The sequence below is a fragment of the Bubalus kerabau genome, chromosome 7, assembly GCF_029407905.1.
Source record: "Bubalus kerabau isolate K-KA32 ecotype Philippines breed swamp buffalo chromosome 7, PCC_UOA_SB_1v2, whole genome shotgun sequence".
NCBI lineage: Eukaryota > Metazoa > Chordata > Mammalia > Artiodactyla > Bovidae > Bubalus > Bubalus kerabau.
This window is the reverse complement of record NC_073630.1, coordinates 105246582-105261345: the sequence shown is the minus strand read 5'-3', so window position 1 is coordinate 105261345 and position 14764 is coordinate 105246582. Positions and strand designations below refer to the sequence as shown.

The window sequence follows — 14764 nt, the reverse complement described above, 5'->3', positions numbered from 1 at the left end:
CCAGCAACAGAAGAGAAGACTCTGTACATGGACATCACCAGATGGTCAATAATGAAATCAGATTGATTATATTATTTGCAGCCAAAGATGGAGAAGCTCTATACAGTTAGCAAAAACAAGACTGGGAGCTGACTGTGGCTCAGATCATGAACTCCTTATTGCCAAATTCACATTTAAATTGAAGAAAGTAGGGAAAACCACTAGGCCATTCAGGTATGACCTAAATCAAGTTGCTTACAATTATATAGTAGAAGTGAAAAATAGATTCAATAGACTAGATCTGATACATAGAATGCCTGAAGAACTATGGAATGAGGTTCATGACATTGTACAGGAGGCAGGGATGAAGACCATCCCCAAGGGAAAAAAAAAATGCAAAAAGGCAAGATGGTTGCCTGAGGAGGCCTTACAAATAGCTGAGAAAAGAAAAGAAATGAAAGGCAAAGGAGAAAAAGAAAGATACACCCATTTGAATGCAGAGTTCCAAAGAATAGCAAGGAGAGATAAGAAAGACTTCCTCAACAATCAATGCAAAGAAATAGAGGAAAACAATAGAATGGGAAAGACTAGATATCTTTTCAAGAAAACAGTGATACCAAGGGAACATTTCATGCAAAGATGGGCGCAATAAAGGACAGAAATGGCATGGACCTAACAGAAGCAGAAGATATTAAGAAGAGGTGGCAAGAATACACAAAAGAACTATACAAAAAAGATATTCATGACCCAGATAACCACAATGGTGTGATCCCTGGTCTAGAGTCAGACATCCTGGAATACAAAATCAAGTGGGCCTTAGGAAGCATCACTATTAACAAAGCTAGTGGAGGTGTTGGAATTCCAGTTGAGCTATTTCAAATCCTGAAAGATGATGCTGTGAAAGTGCTGCACTCAATATGTCAGCAAATTTGGAAAACTCAGCAGTGGCCTCAGGACTGGAAAAGGTTAGTTTTCATTCTAATCTCAAAGAAAGGCAAAGGCAAAGAATGCTCAAACTACCGCACAATTGCACTCATCTCACAGGCTAACAAAGAAATGCTTAAAAATTCTCCAACACAGACTTCAATAGTACGTGAACCATGAACTTTCAGATGTTCAAGCTGGATTTACAAAAGGCAGAGGAACCAGAGATCAAATTGCCAACATCCACTGGATCATGGAAAAAACAAGAGAGTTTTAGAAAAACTTCTATTTCTGCTTTATTGGCTATGCCAAAGTCTTTGTGTGGATCACAGCAAAGTGTGGAAAATTCTTCAAGTGATGGGAATACCAGACCACCTGACCTGCCTCCTGAGAAATCTGTATGTAGGTCATGGAGCAACAGTTAGAACTGGGCATGGAACAACAGACTGGTTCCAAACAGAGAAAGGAGTATGTTGAGGTTGTATATTGTCACTCTGCTTATTTAAATTATATGCAGAATATATCATGCGAAATGGCAGGCTGGATGAAGCACAAGCTATAATCAAGATTGCTGGGAAAAATATTAATAACCTCAGATATGCAGATGACACTACCCTCATGGCAGAAAGCAGAGAACTAAAGAGCCTCTTGATGAAAGTGAAAGAGGAGAGTGAAAAATCTGGCTTAAAACTCAACATTCAGAAAACTAAGATCATGGCATCTGGTTCCATCACTTCATGGGAAATAGATGGGGAAACAGTGGAAACAGTGACAGACTTTATTTTGGGGGAGGGCTCCAAAATCACTGCAGATGGTGACCGCAGCCATGAAATTAAAAGACCCTTGCTCCTTGGAAGAAAAGCTATGACCAACCTAGACAGCATGTTAAAAAGCAGAAACATTACTTTGCCGACAAAGGTTCATCTAGTCAAAGCTATGGTTTTTTGAGTAGTCATGTCTGGATGTGAGAGATGGACCAATGATGAATGCCAAAGAATTGATGCTTTTGAACTGTGGTATTGTCCCTTGGACTGCAAGGAGATACAACCAGTCAATCCAAAAGGAAATCATTTGTGAATATTCATTGAAAGGACTGATCCTGAAGGTGAAAATCCAGCAGTTTGGCCACCTAATGCGAAAAACTGACTCATTTGAAAAGACCCTGATGCTGGGAAAGATTGAAGGCAGGAGGAGAAGGGGACGACAGAGGATGAGATGGTTGGATGGCATCACCGACTTGACATGAATTTGAACAAACTTCGGGAGTTGGTGATGGACAGGGAAGCCTGGTGTGCTGCGGCAATGAGGTGGCAAAGAGGCGGACACGACTGAGCAACTGAACTGAAGTGTAAACGTAGTTGATAAGGCAGCAGCAGTGTTTGAGAGGATTGACTCCAATTTTGAAAGAAGTTTTACTGTGGGTTAAATGTTATGAAACTGCTCTGTATGCTACGAATAAATCATTTGTGAAAGGAAGTCAGTTGATGTGGCAAACTTTATTGTTGTCTTACTTTGAGAAATTTCCACAGCCCCTCAACCTTCAGCAGCCACCACCCTGATCAGTCAGCAGTCACCAATGACATGACAAGAGCTTCCACCAGCTGAAAGACTATGATTCACTTCATGCTCATTGGAGTTTAGACACAATACTATTGCATACTTAAGAGACTACAGTATAGTGTAAACACAACTTTTATATGCACTGGGAAGCCAGAAAATCCATGTGACTCTCTCTCTTCTTTTTTTATTATGGTGAACTGGAATGAAACTTACATTATTTCCAAGATATGCATATGTTGCTGGCATTCCATATAAAAGGACTAAGGCTAAGATTGTTAAAAGCTTGCCCAAGGCCTCACAGTAATGATTCATAGATAAAGGTTGTACTGTTACCCTTTGCTGAAGTACCCAGTCTAGGATTTCTCAAGTGCAAAATGAAAATACTTAAGTCTTTGTGTGTTTTTGGCTCAGATGGTAAAGTGTCTGTCGACAATGTGAGAGACCTGGGTTCGATCCCTGGGTTGGGAAGATTCCCTGGAGAAGGAAATGGCAACCCACTCCAGTACTCTTGCCTTGAAAATCCCATGGACGGAGGAGCTTGGTGCAGGCTACTATCCATGGGGTCGCAAAGAGTCGGGCACGACTGAGCGACTTCACTAACACAGCATCTGGTGCTAATATAAGCATGGTACTTAGTAAGTATTCAAGCAGTATTAGTTATCTTCCGTTATATACAAAGAACAGGCAGGCAGAAGCCATGCCTGTCCTGTTATTGATTACTGTTATATACTTTTTCACGTAAGTGAAAATAGTGATTAAACAAAAGTCTTTAAGAGTTTTTACTGCATTACTGATTTGTAACAAGCCATTGATTCCACAGAGTAAGAGTCTCTGGGCCAACCAACATAAAATTGATATAGATTCCATACTGCAGTCTTCCTCTTAAAGTGGAAACACTTCAAGAAGTTGAATGGGGAAAATATGCTCAGGACAGAACAAAATCTATTTAGGTTCATGCAAAAATAATTCTGTTTTTACATTGTTAAACTTTGCTGTTAGATACTGGAATGCATTCTTAAATAAATGTTATTCTGTACATCATTTTAATGTGCATTTTTCACTTTTTTTTTTTGCTAATGACTTATTACTTGCTGTTTATTTTATATTTATTTTTAACTAGGGGAATGATGTTAGGCCAAAAGCAAATTCAAGTGATTTTCTTATTCGGATTCAAAATGGGTCATACAGCAGCAAAGACAACTCGCAACATCCATAAGGCATTTGGCCCAGGAACTGCTAATGAAAGTACAGTGCAGTGATACTTTAAGAACTTTTGCAAAAGAGATGAAAGCCTTGAAGATGAGGAGTGCATTGGCTGGCCGTCGGAAGGTGACAGCAACCAACTGAGAGGATCATTGAATCTGATCCCCTTACAACTACACAAGAAGCTGCCGAAGAACTCACTGTTGACTGTTCTATGGTTGCTCAGCATTTAAAACAAATTGAAAAGGTGAAAAACCTCAATACGTGGGTGCCTCGTGTTGTTGCTCAGTCGCTAAGTTATGTCTGATTTTTTTGTGACCCCATGGACTGCAGCACTCCAGGCTTCCCTGTCCTTCACCACCTCCTGGAGAGTTTGCTCAAACTCATATCCAGTGAGTCATCCAACCCTCTCATTATCTGTCATCCCCTTCTCCTCCTGTCTTCAATCTTTGCTGACTGAAAATCAAAAAATTTGTTCTTTTGAAGTGTTATCTTTTCTTATCCTATGCAAAAGCAATGAACCATTTCTTGATCAGATTGTAACATGCCACTAAAAGTGGATTTTATACGACAACTGGCAATGGCCAGTTCAGTGGTTGGACCAAGAAGAAGCTCGAAAGCACTTCCCAAAGCCAAACTTGCACCTCCCCAAAAAGGTCATGGTCACTGTTTGGTGGTCTGCTGCCCATCCGATCCACTACAGCTTTCTGAATCTTGGTGAAGCCACTACATCTGAGAAGGATGCTCAGCAAATCGATGAGATGCACCAAAAACTGCAATGCCTGCAGCTGGCAGTGGTCAACAGAAAGGGCCTGATTGTTCTCCACAATGACACCCGACCACATGTCACACAACCAATGCTTCAAAAGTTGAATGAATTGGGCTTTGAAGTTTTGCCTCGTCCACCATATTCACCTGACCTCTTGCCAACTGACTACCACTTCTTCAAGCATCTTGAGAACTTTTTGCAGGAAAAATGCTTCCATAACCAGCAGGATGCAGAAAATGCTTTCTAAGAGTTCATTGAATCCCAAAGCAAGGATTTTTATGCTGCAGGAATAAACAAACATATTTCTTATTGGCAGAAATATGTTGATTATAATGGTTCCTATTTTGACTAATAAAGGTGTTTTTGAGCCTAGTTTTAATGATTTAAAATTCACTGTCCAAAACCACAATTCCTTTTTCAGAAACCTTAATCATCCTTAATGTCATTAAATATTGTCTCAAATCTACCCTTTAAAACTCATATGTAGATTATGTGATTCAGATTTTAAATGGATTCAACACATTCCTTTCTGGCATAACAAACAGAGTAGCAGGCATTGTTCCTGCTGACTTTATATTTCAATCATGGAGGGACATTATGAGCAATTCAATATATTGGTCATAACTACAAGACTAAAGAGCTCATTATCACTTGTGTCAAAAGCAGAATCATCACTTTTGGCAGATAGTTTTCAGTATCCAAATATCAATGCTAAAGTACTATCTAACAGATTGACCAGTTCATTTTCTGGAGATGTGTTTTGTAGTGGACTCATCTTGGCTATCCTGTTGAGCTAGCTCGACATCACATCCAGAGCATCTTCAATAGTGCCTGGCACAAAGCATCTAACACCCACTCCAGTATTCTTGGGCTTCCCTTGTGGCTCAGCAGGTAAAGAATCCACATTAAATGCAGGGGATCTGGGTTTGATCTCTGGGTTGGGAAGATCCCCTGGAGAAGGGAAAGGCTGCCCACACCAGTATTCTGGCCTGGAGAATTCCATGGACTGTACAGTCCATGGGGTCGCAAAGAGTCGGACATGACTGAGTGACTTTCACTTTCACTTCAAGTGTTTAACAAATACATTTTCTGGGCAGCTCTGAAAATCCAGATTTCCATCACCAACACAAGACTGTCTACTTCAATCCTGAACTGTTCAATGAACTTCAAACTCCAGACTGAGACAATTGATCAATGAAAGAGTAGGATGTGTTACTCATTCATCTCTCTTAAGCTCTGTTCATACAGCTCAGTTTTTCCTAAGAAAATGACATCACCGTTCTAAGTTATTTTAGCTGAACAAATGAATAGTTTAGTAAAAGAAAACTGCATGTTTTGGATTTGGACAAACTTAAATTCATACTAATTGGTACAACTATTAGTAATTAATAGTATCAAGACTTTGAGCCAATTAACAACTCTATATGCCACTTCCCCCACCTGTTGTTAGTGTTGAATATAGTATCTAACAGAATATGAAGTTCACCTTTACTTGGTAAGTGATTAATGCTGGTTCATCTTTCTCCCCCTGCCTTATTGAGGACTGATATCATATGACTTGTATGGAGCAGAGTTCTATATCTTTGATGAAAAAATGCTGTATCTACTGCCTATTTGTTGATTCCAGGGTTATATAAAGAACTGTTGAATATTTTTTCCCTTAGGGTTGAGTGCTGGAGAACTTTTGCTTTTCCTATGAACTATTGATGCTTTTGAACTGTGGTGTTGGAGAAGACTCTTGAGAGTCCCTTGGACTGCAAGGAGATCCAACCAGTCCATTCTGAAGGAGATCAGCCTTGGGATTTCTTTGGAAGGAATGATGCTAAAGCTGAAACTCCAGTACTTTGGCCACCTCATGCGAAGAGTTGACTCATTGGAAAAGACTCTGATGCTGGGAGGGATTGGGGGCAAGAGGAGAAGGGGACGACAGAGGATGAGATGGCTGGATGGCATCACCGACTCGATGGACATGAGTTTGAGTGAACTCCGGGAGTTGGTGATGGACAGGGAGGCCTGGCGTGCTGCGATTCATGGGGTCGCAAAGAGTCGGACACGACTGAGCGACTGATCTGATTGTATGATATACTTCATGAAATTAGCAAATCAGAACTTGCCACTCACTGTGGTTTTGTTGTTGTCATGCTTTTCTTTGGCTTGCTGTAAGCAGGACACTAACTTTTGTGTTCCAGACAGTAGGCATTCGTAACTTAAGTCTTCTGGTAAAACTATCATCTCTCAGCCTGCTTTATTTGACATTTGCTCTTAAAAGTGGATTTAATGGTTTTATTGTTTCTATATCTTTTATGGTGAACTGCACAAATCCTTTTTGAAACCACACAGAATATAAATAATAAATGAATGAAACAATAAAATTGCTTGGTTTTATAGATATTAAGTGCAGAATTAACCCAGGCCTGATGATCTTTTCAGTTATGTCATTCAAGAGAAACTAAAGAAACTTAACATCTAAAAATTCTTAAACCTTAATGCTTCCTGCTCAGGAACTGACTGGCAGTAACATTGGCCAGCCATGCACAAGTGAAAATGGGGAGGGGATGGCATACAGGTTATTAAATTTGAGAAAAATGCAACCAAGGCTTTGGACATTTGCAAGATAGGATCAGTAACGTGGGACATTTTTCTTTGCAAACTCCAAAGCAATGTGCTAGCCACTGAACCGATGATGGGCAATCATGAAACAAGGCCCCCCCTTTTTTTTATAGTTCTCTGTAATATGCAGTCTTTTCACAGAACAGGTTCTATTCAGATTTCCTTTCTGCCTACCAAACTGCTAGTAACAAAAAAGTCTTCTTTTAATTTAGCTTAAACATTTTTTTTTTGGCAGATGGGGGACAGGGAGGAAATGAATTTGTTTTGAATTTTTTCAAAGAAAATTCTATTATGTCTGTATCAAGTAAATTGTCAAGTCATTTAAATATAAGATTAGTATTTGGTGACAGAATGAGTTAAATACTTTAAAAAATAATTTGAGTCAATAATAGAATCAGATCAGATCAGTTGCTCAGTCATGTCAGACTCTTTGCGACCCCATGAATCGCAGCACGCCAGGCCTCCCTGTCCATCACCAACTCCCGGAGTTCACTCAAACTCATGTCCATCGAGTCGGTGATGCCATCCAGCCATCTCATCCTCTGTCGTCCCCTTCTCCTCTTGCCCCCAATCCCTCCCAGCATCAGAGTCTTTTCCAATGAGTCAACTCTTCGCATGAGGTGGCCAAAGTACTGGAGTTTCAGCTTTAGCATCATTCTTTCCAAAGAAATCCCAGGGCTGATCTCCTTCAGAATGGACTGGTTGGATCTCCTTGCAGTCCAAGGGACTCTCAAGAGTCTTCTCCAACACCACAGTTCAAAAGCATCAATTCTTCAGCACTCAGCCTTCTTCACAGTCCAACTCTCACATCCATCCACCCTAACCCAATAATAGAATAGACTATTCTAAACCTGTAGTTATTTTGAGCTGTATTGACCTCCAAATGTTACCACTGTGATATATATCATTTTTAACATAATATTTCTTATTTATAATTAATTTCATCAACATTTTAGCTTCTTCTCTGGAAAGAGACTTTTCATTTTGATGAGCATGTATGAATACTTGTGAATTTCATACATTCCTCCCATGTTTTATATAAATTTAATATAAATAGGTCATGGAATGTTTATTTCCATGAGATAAATGAGGTAAAGTTGACTGGGCACTATATTGCACCTGTGAGGTAGCAGAACATATTCTAGGGAATATGACATCCAGGCCTGTTATAGGGGTGCTGGTACCAAGGAAAGTCATCTTGGCATTATTTTTAACTTCCACATCCTTTGTTTACTTGGTTTAACCTGCATTTCTCTGAGTTTTGGCCTCTCCAACTAGCCCTTTTTGAGTGGTGAGATCTCTTACATCTACTGTTCTTCAAAGTAGTGGTTCTTGAAGTTTGTGAAGCTTGTTAGGAAAACAAACTCTTGGTCTTGTCTTAGTTCCACTGAATCAGAAACTTTTTGGTGGAGCTCAGCAATCTGTTTTATAAGCTTCTCAGGAAGTTCTGATCTATATTAAAACATCAGAATCTCTGCCTTAATCTATTGGCCTTAACCAACTTTCCAGTGGGCTTTCTGGGTGGTGCAGTGCTAAAGAATCTGCCTGCCAATGCAGGAGACTCAGGGGATGTGGGTTCTATCCCTAGCTCAGGAAGATCCCCTGGAGTAGTAAATGGCAATACACTCCAGTATTCTTGCCTGAGAAATCCCATGGACCAAGGAGCCCTGTGGGCTACAGTCCATGGGGTCACAAAGAGTCAAATATGACTGAACACGCACTCATGCCTTTCTAATATGAATTTTTGGTTCTTCCCTTCTTGGGTTCAAATCATTAGTTCTGGGATATGAACCAAGAATATATTAAAATATACAACTGGTGAAAAAGCTCTTCATCACTGATCATAGTTTCTATAGTGTGCTTAATAGCATATTTTCATAGGCACATTTTTAGAGAAGAGTTTGTATTTGACCTTTATAATCATGACAAGAGAGACTGCATGGAAATTAAGGAAGGAGTGTGTGTGTGTGTGTGTGAATTCACAAACTTCACAATGATGATTTTCAATCTTATTGTAAGAAATTATATTCTCTGAAATGAATTAAGAAGATCACGGAGTAATTTTTATTTTAGAAAATGTGTCAGGGCATTAGGTATTTCGTTTGAGTTGCTTTTATTTTTTTCTTTTTGACAAGGAATACTTTTGTAGCTAAAATTTTGCTCTTACAAGCTCTGTGATTGTTTTAAACATTTTACCAAACTACCACCAAGTCCATTTATAACTTCCCCTTTATGTGAAAAGTCCTGCTCCAGGCACTCACTGGGAAAAATTACAGGGTACTTCTCAGGTGGGCCCATTGCTGGGATGAAATGCTATACTCCATTACATAGTACTTGGCCAGCTGGTGACCTGTCTGAGTACCAAGATTTTGTTAGTCCTTGAGTCTGGAGCAGAGGGTCTCTTTCAAATACTTGACTCTAAGATATAGGATAAATCATTGTCCTAACTAGGCATTCTGGTTGCCATGGACAATGGAATTTGGCAATATGTAAAGACATAGAGTGTGTTCCCTGATGTAGATGCAGAAATATTATTTCTGCTGTGTAGTAAGTGTTTCACTTTGCCAATATCTCAGGCAGAGCTGTATGATTTGTTTCACAGGCTTCGAGCAGTCCTTCACTCCAGGGTGTGATTCTAAATATCCATCATAACACTTACAGGGCTTATTAAAGTAAAATGTTGGACCTCAAAGTTTCTGATTCAATAGGATTGGGGTGGGAGTGAGGCTGTCGCATTTCTAAACAAGTCTGCAGGTGATGCCAATATGGATGCTCCAAGGAGCACACTGTGAGAATGATGTTCTAATGCTGCCTTTCTCAAAGTCAGATCCTCAAATCAGAACCACCTGGACTGCCTGCTAATCTCCCGACCCTCAGGACATATCCTGATGGCCTGAATTCACATCTCTGAGGTGTTATGTCAGTGATTTGTATTTGATCAAGCTCCCTAGGTAGTCCAGACGTACATTCACATCTGAGAACCAGTTAGAGGGGGAGGACTGGGAATAAGGTTAGCCAGAGAAAACACAAATCAAGTCCTCTTTTCAACATAACCAATTTTAAACCATGGCTTGGCATCTGTGGTTGTTTTATACGTAGTAGTTGAATGAATTAATGGTAATGAATGTAGGCAGGCAATTAGTCGCTACTCTGTTTGCTCCCAAGCATCTTTTCTTTATTCTGCTCTAAGCTACATCATCCATATTTCAACTCCCTGCTTCTTTGACTGTCTTCATCTAGACAGGGACTTATCTTTTTGTTCTTTCTCCAGTGTCAGAGGTCTGGAACAAAAGGATCATTACAGAGGATCACTACACACATGGAGTGCAGTTGGAATAAGTGACATTCCAGAGGTGAAGAGAATACATGGGGGAAGAAGAAAATAGATTACTTAGGTTTGATGAGACTCGTGTGTGCTAAGAATTTTGTGGGTGGTCAGAAATAGAATAGTAAAAAATGTAAAGAAGAGTCAGAACATGCCAAATGGCAAGTCAGGCATTTCTTCCCAAATTAATCTTGATGGGGGGCGCTTCCCCTGTGGCTCAGTGATAAAGAATCCACGTGCTAATGCAGGAGACATAAGAGAGGCAGGTTTGATCCCTAGGAAGATCCCCTGGAGGAGGGCATGGAAATCCACTCCAGTATTCTTGCCTGGAGAATCCCATGGAGCCTGGTGAGCTATGGTGCATAGTGTCACAAAGAGTGGGACATGACTCAAGTAACATAGCACGCATGTACAACCTTGACAGATGAAATTCATTTGTTAGTCTAACTACAATTTATTTAACCTTTCCTAGTTGAGAGGAAAATGACTTTATTAGGGTTACTTTCCCAATATGTAAAAAAAAAAAAAATCTAGAGTAGAAATGGATTATAGATGTGGAGAACAGTTCCTGATACTGTGGTTGAAATAAAGGATTGTTATAATGTCCTTGTTTCTGTTACTGTCCACACCCACTGTCTAAATTATAAACTGTTTAGTCTTCCGTGAATGGGCTTACAATGCTCTGATTCTTTTTTTTTTTTTTTTTTTACTTTATTCTATTTTATTTTTTTTTAATTTTATTTTATTTTTAAACTTTACAATATTTTATTGGTTTTGCCAAATATTGAAATGAATCCGCCACAGGTATACATGTATTCCCCATCCTGAACCCTCCTCCTTTCTCCCTCCCCATACCATCCCTCTGGGTCGTCCCAGTGCACCAGCCCCAAGCATCCAGTATCGTGCATCGAACCTGGACTGGTGACTCGTTTCATATATGATATTATACGTATTTCAATGCCATTCTCCCAAATCATCCCACCCTTTCCCTCTCCCACAGAGCCAAAAGACTGTTCTATACATCAGTGTCTCTTGCTGTCTTGTATACAGGGTTATTGCTACCATCTTTCTAAATTCCATATATATGTGTTAGTATACTGTATTGGTGTTTTTCTTTCTGGCTTACTTCACTCTGTATAATAGGCTCCAGTTTCATCCACCTCATTAGAACTGATTCAAATGTATTCTTTTTAATGGCTGAGTAATACTCCATTGTGTATATGTACCACTGCTTTCTTATCCATTCATCTGCTGATGGACATCTAGGTTGCTTCCATGTCCTGGCTATTATAAACAGTGCTGCGATGAACATTGGGGTACACGTGTTTCTTTCCCTTCTGGTTTCCTCAGTGTGTATGCCCAGCAGTGGGATTGCTGGATCATAAGGCAGGTCTATTTCCAGTTTTTTAAGGAATCTCCACACTGTTCTCCATAGTGGCTGTACTAGTTTGCATTCCCACCAACAGTGTAAGAGGGTTCCCTTTTCTCCACACCCTCTCCAGCATTTATTGCTTGTAGACTTTTGGATCGCAGCCATTCTGACTGGTGTGAAATGGTACCTCACAGTGGTTTTGATTTGCATTTCTCTGATAATGAGTGATGTTGAGCATCTTTTCATGTGTTTGTTAGCCATCTGTATGTCTTCTTTGGAGAAATGTCTATTTAGTTCTTTGGCCCATTTTTTGATTGGGTCATTTATTTTTCTGGAATTGAGCTGTAGGAGTTGCTTGTATATTTTTGAGATTAGTTGTTTGTCAGTTGCTTCATTTGCTATTATTTTCTCCCATTCTGAAGGCTGTCTTTTCACCTTGCTTATAGTTTCCTTTGTTGTGCAGAAGCTTTTAATTTTAATTAGGTCCCATTTGTTTATTTCTGCTTTTATTTCCAATATTCTGGGAGGTGGGTCACAGAGGATCCTGCTGTGATGTATGTCGGAGAGTGTTTTGCCTATGTTCTCCTCTAGGAGTTTTATAGTTTCTGGTCTTATGTTTAGATCTTTAATCCATTTTGAGTTTATTTTTGTGTATGGTGTTAGAAAGTGCTCTAGATTCATTCTTTTACAAGTGGTTGACCAGTTTTTCCAGCACCACTTGTTAAAGAGATTGTCTTTTCTCCATTGTATATTCTTGCCTCCTTTGTCAAAGATAAGGTGTCCATATGTGCATGGATTTATCAATGATTATAGTAAAGTTGCAGGATATAAAATCAACACACAGAAATCCCTTGCATTCCTATACACTAATAATGAGAAAACAGAAAGAGAAATTAAGGAAACAATTCCATTCACCATTGCAACGGAAAGAATAAAATACTTAGGAATATATCTACCTAAAGAAACTAAAGACCTATATATAGAAAACTATAAAACACTGGTGAAAGAAATCAAAGAGGACACTAATAGATGGAGAAATATGCCATGTTCATGGATTGGAAGAATCAATATAGTGAAAATGAGTATACTACCCAAAGCAATTTATAGATTCAATGCAATCCCTATCAAGCTACCAACGGTATTCTTCACACAGCTAGAACAAATAATTTCACAATTTGTATGGAAATACAAAAAACCTTGAATAGCCAAAGCTATCTTGAGAAAGAAGAATGGAACTAGAGGAATCAACCTACCTGACTTCAGGCTCTACTACAAAGCCACAGTCATCAAGACAGTATGGTACTGGCACAAAGACAGAAATATAGATCAATGGAACAAAATAGAAAGCCCAGAGATAAATGCTCTGATTCTTAATAGTCTTGTTTAATTTTCTGTTCTGTGCTTCATAGACTGCCTCCTGAATTTCAAACCTTTCATCACTGTATTTGTAAATGACTTGAATTTTCAGTCTGTCCAAACAACCTAGATTCCTAATATAGTCCACTCTGTTCTTTGAAGTCTGTGTGCATTGGTACTGGATTGTTTCTAGCATATGCATCCCAGTCATAGACTGCTTCTGTCACGAGTATTCTGGTCTCAAGTCTGTCTGAGGTCTTAAGATTCTTGCACTAGATTCGTAGATTTTGCCACCATGTCTGCACAGTTCCCTATTGTATTCTTTTCATTTGCATCATTGATGCTGCTTGCCCCTCTTCTGAGAGCATACTAGGTAAATTAGTTTGTACTTCCATTTCAATTTTTAATTAGAAATGAAATGCCAAAATGTCTAAGGATATATGCAATGGAATATTACTCAGCCACAAAAAGGAATGCATTTGAGTCAGTTCTAGTGAGATGGCTGAACCTAGAGCCTGTTAAACAGAGTGAAGAAAGTCAGAAGGAGAAAAACAAATTTGGTGTATTAAGCTATGTATATGGAGTCTAGAAAAATGATACAGATGAAACTATTTAAAAGGCAGGAATAGAGACACAGACATAGAGAACAGATTTTAGACCCAGCGGGGGAAGGAGAGGGCAGGACAAATTGAGAGAGTAGCATTGACATATATACACGACCATATGGAAAATAGGTAACTAGTGGGAAGTTTTGTACAGGAACAGGGAGCTCCAGCCAGTGCTCTGTGACAATTTAGAGAGTGGGATGGGGTGGGAGGGGACATATATATACTTATGGCTGATTCATGTTGATGTATGGTGGAAGTCAACACAATATTGTAAAGCAATTATTCTCCAATTTAAAAATATTTTTTTAAATGTCTAGGGAAATGGTTTTATTATCAGCTAGAATTTCAGAGCCCGAGAAGGTTTAATTTTTCTTTCATATTATGTGAGAATTAGATTTTCTGAGGTCAGTGTATGTTAAAACCATACAAAGACCTTTAGTTTAGATTCTGGGCTCAGAGCAGTAAAACCAGTTTTGTTTTATTTTTTACTAGTTAAAACTTTGGCATGCTCAAAAATTGTAAGGTACGTAGAAAATTATTCACTGTGCGGGAATGTCCCGTTCACTGTGAGTGGGGAGTGTCCCACTCGTAGACCAGTAGCACTGGCTGATAAGCCACATCTCCTGTTATTGTGGACACCAAAACATGCCCACAGGTCTCCCAAATGCCTGCTAAGGGTTGGCACCACCTCTAAAGAGAACCACTGGTTTAGACTGTTCAGTTGTCAAGTGCTGCAACTTGGAAGGAACCCATGGAGCATGTGTGTGCTCAAAACCTGAACAACACCTGCAAGAAGGAAACTAATGACTTTTTGGGTAGGCATCCACCAATGTGTGCCACAAGGAAGAAGCTGGATAATATTCTGTAACGTCCCTTCTCACTACAGAATCAAACTACTTAATGTCATAGAAAGCAATGTAAGATTGTTTATGCATAAACAATGATCATGGATAATGGATATTTACATTATATATATTCATAAATCATGATTCAAAATAGCAATTTCTTCAATTGCTAAATATAATGAATAAAATTTCTCTTAATGATAAATGAAAGAT

The 14764-nt window shown here is 39.1% G+C and overlaps 1 protein-coding gene across 20 annotated transcripts in view; it reads left to right on the top strand.

Annotated features, from left to right (window-relative positions):
• Window positions 1–14764, top strand: part of MAPK10 (mitogen-activated protein kinase 10) — a 374268-nt gene that overhangs the window by 198562 nt on the left and 160942 nt on the right. The window lies entirely within an intron of this gene.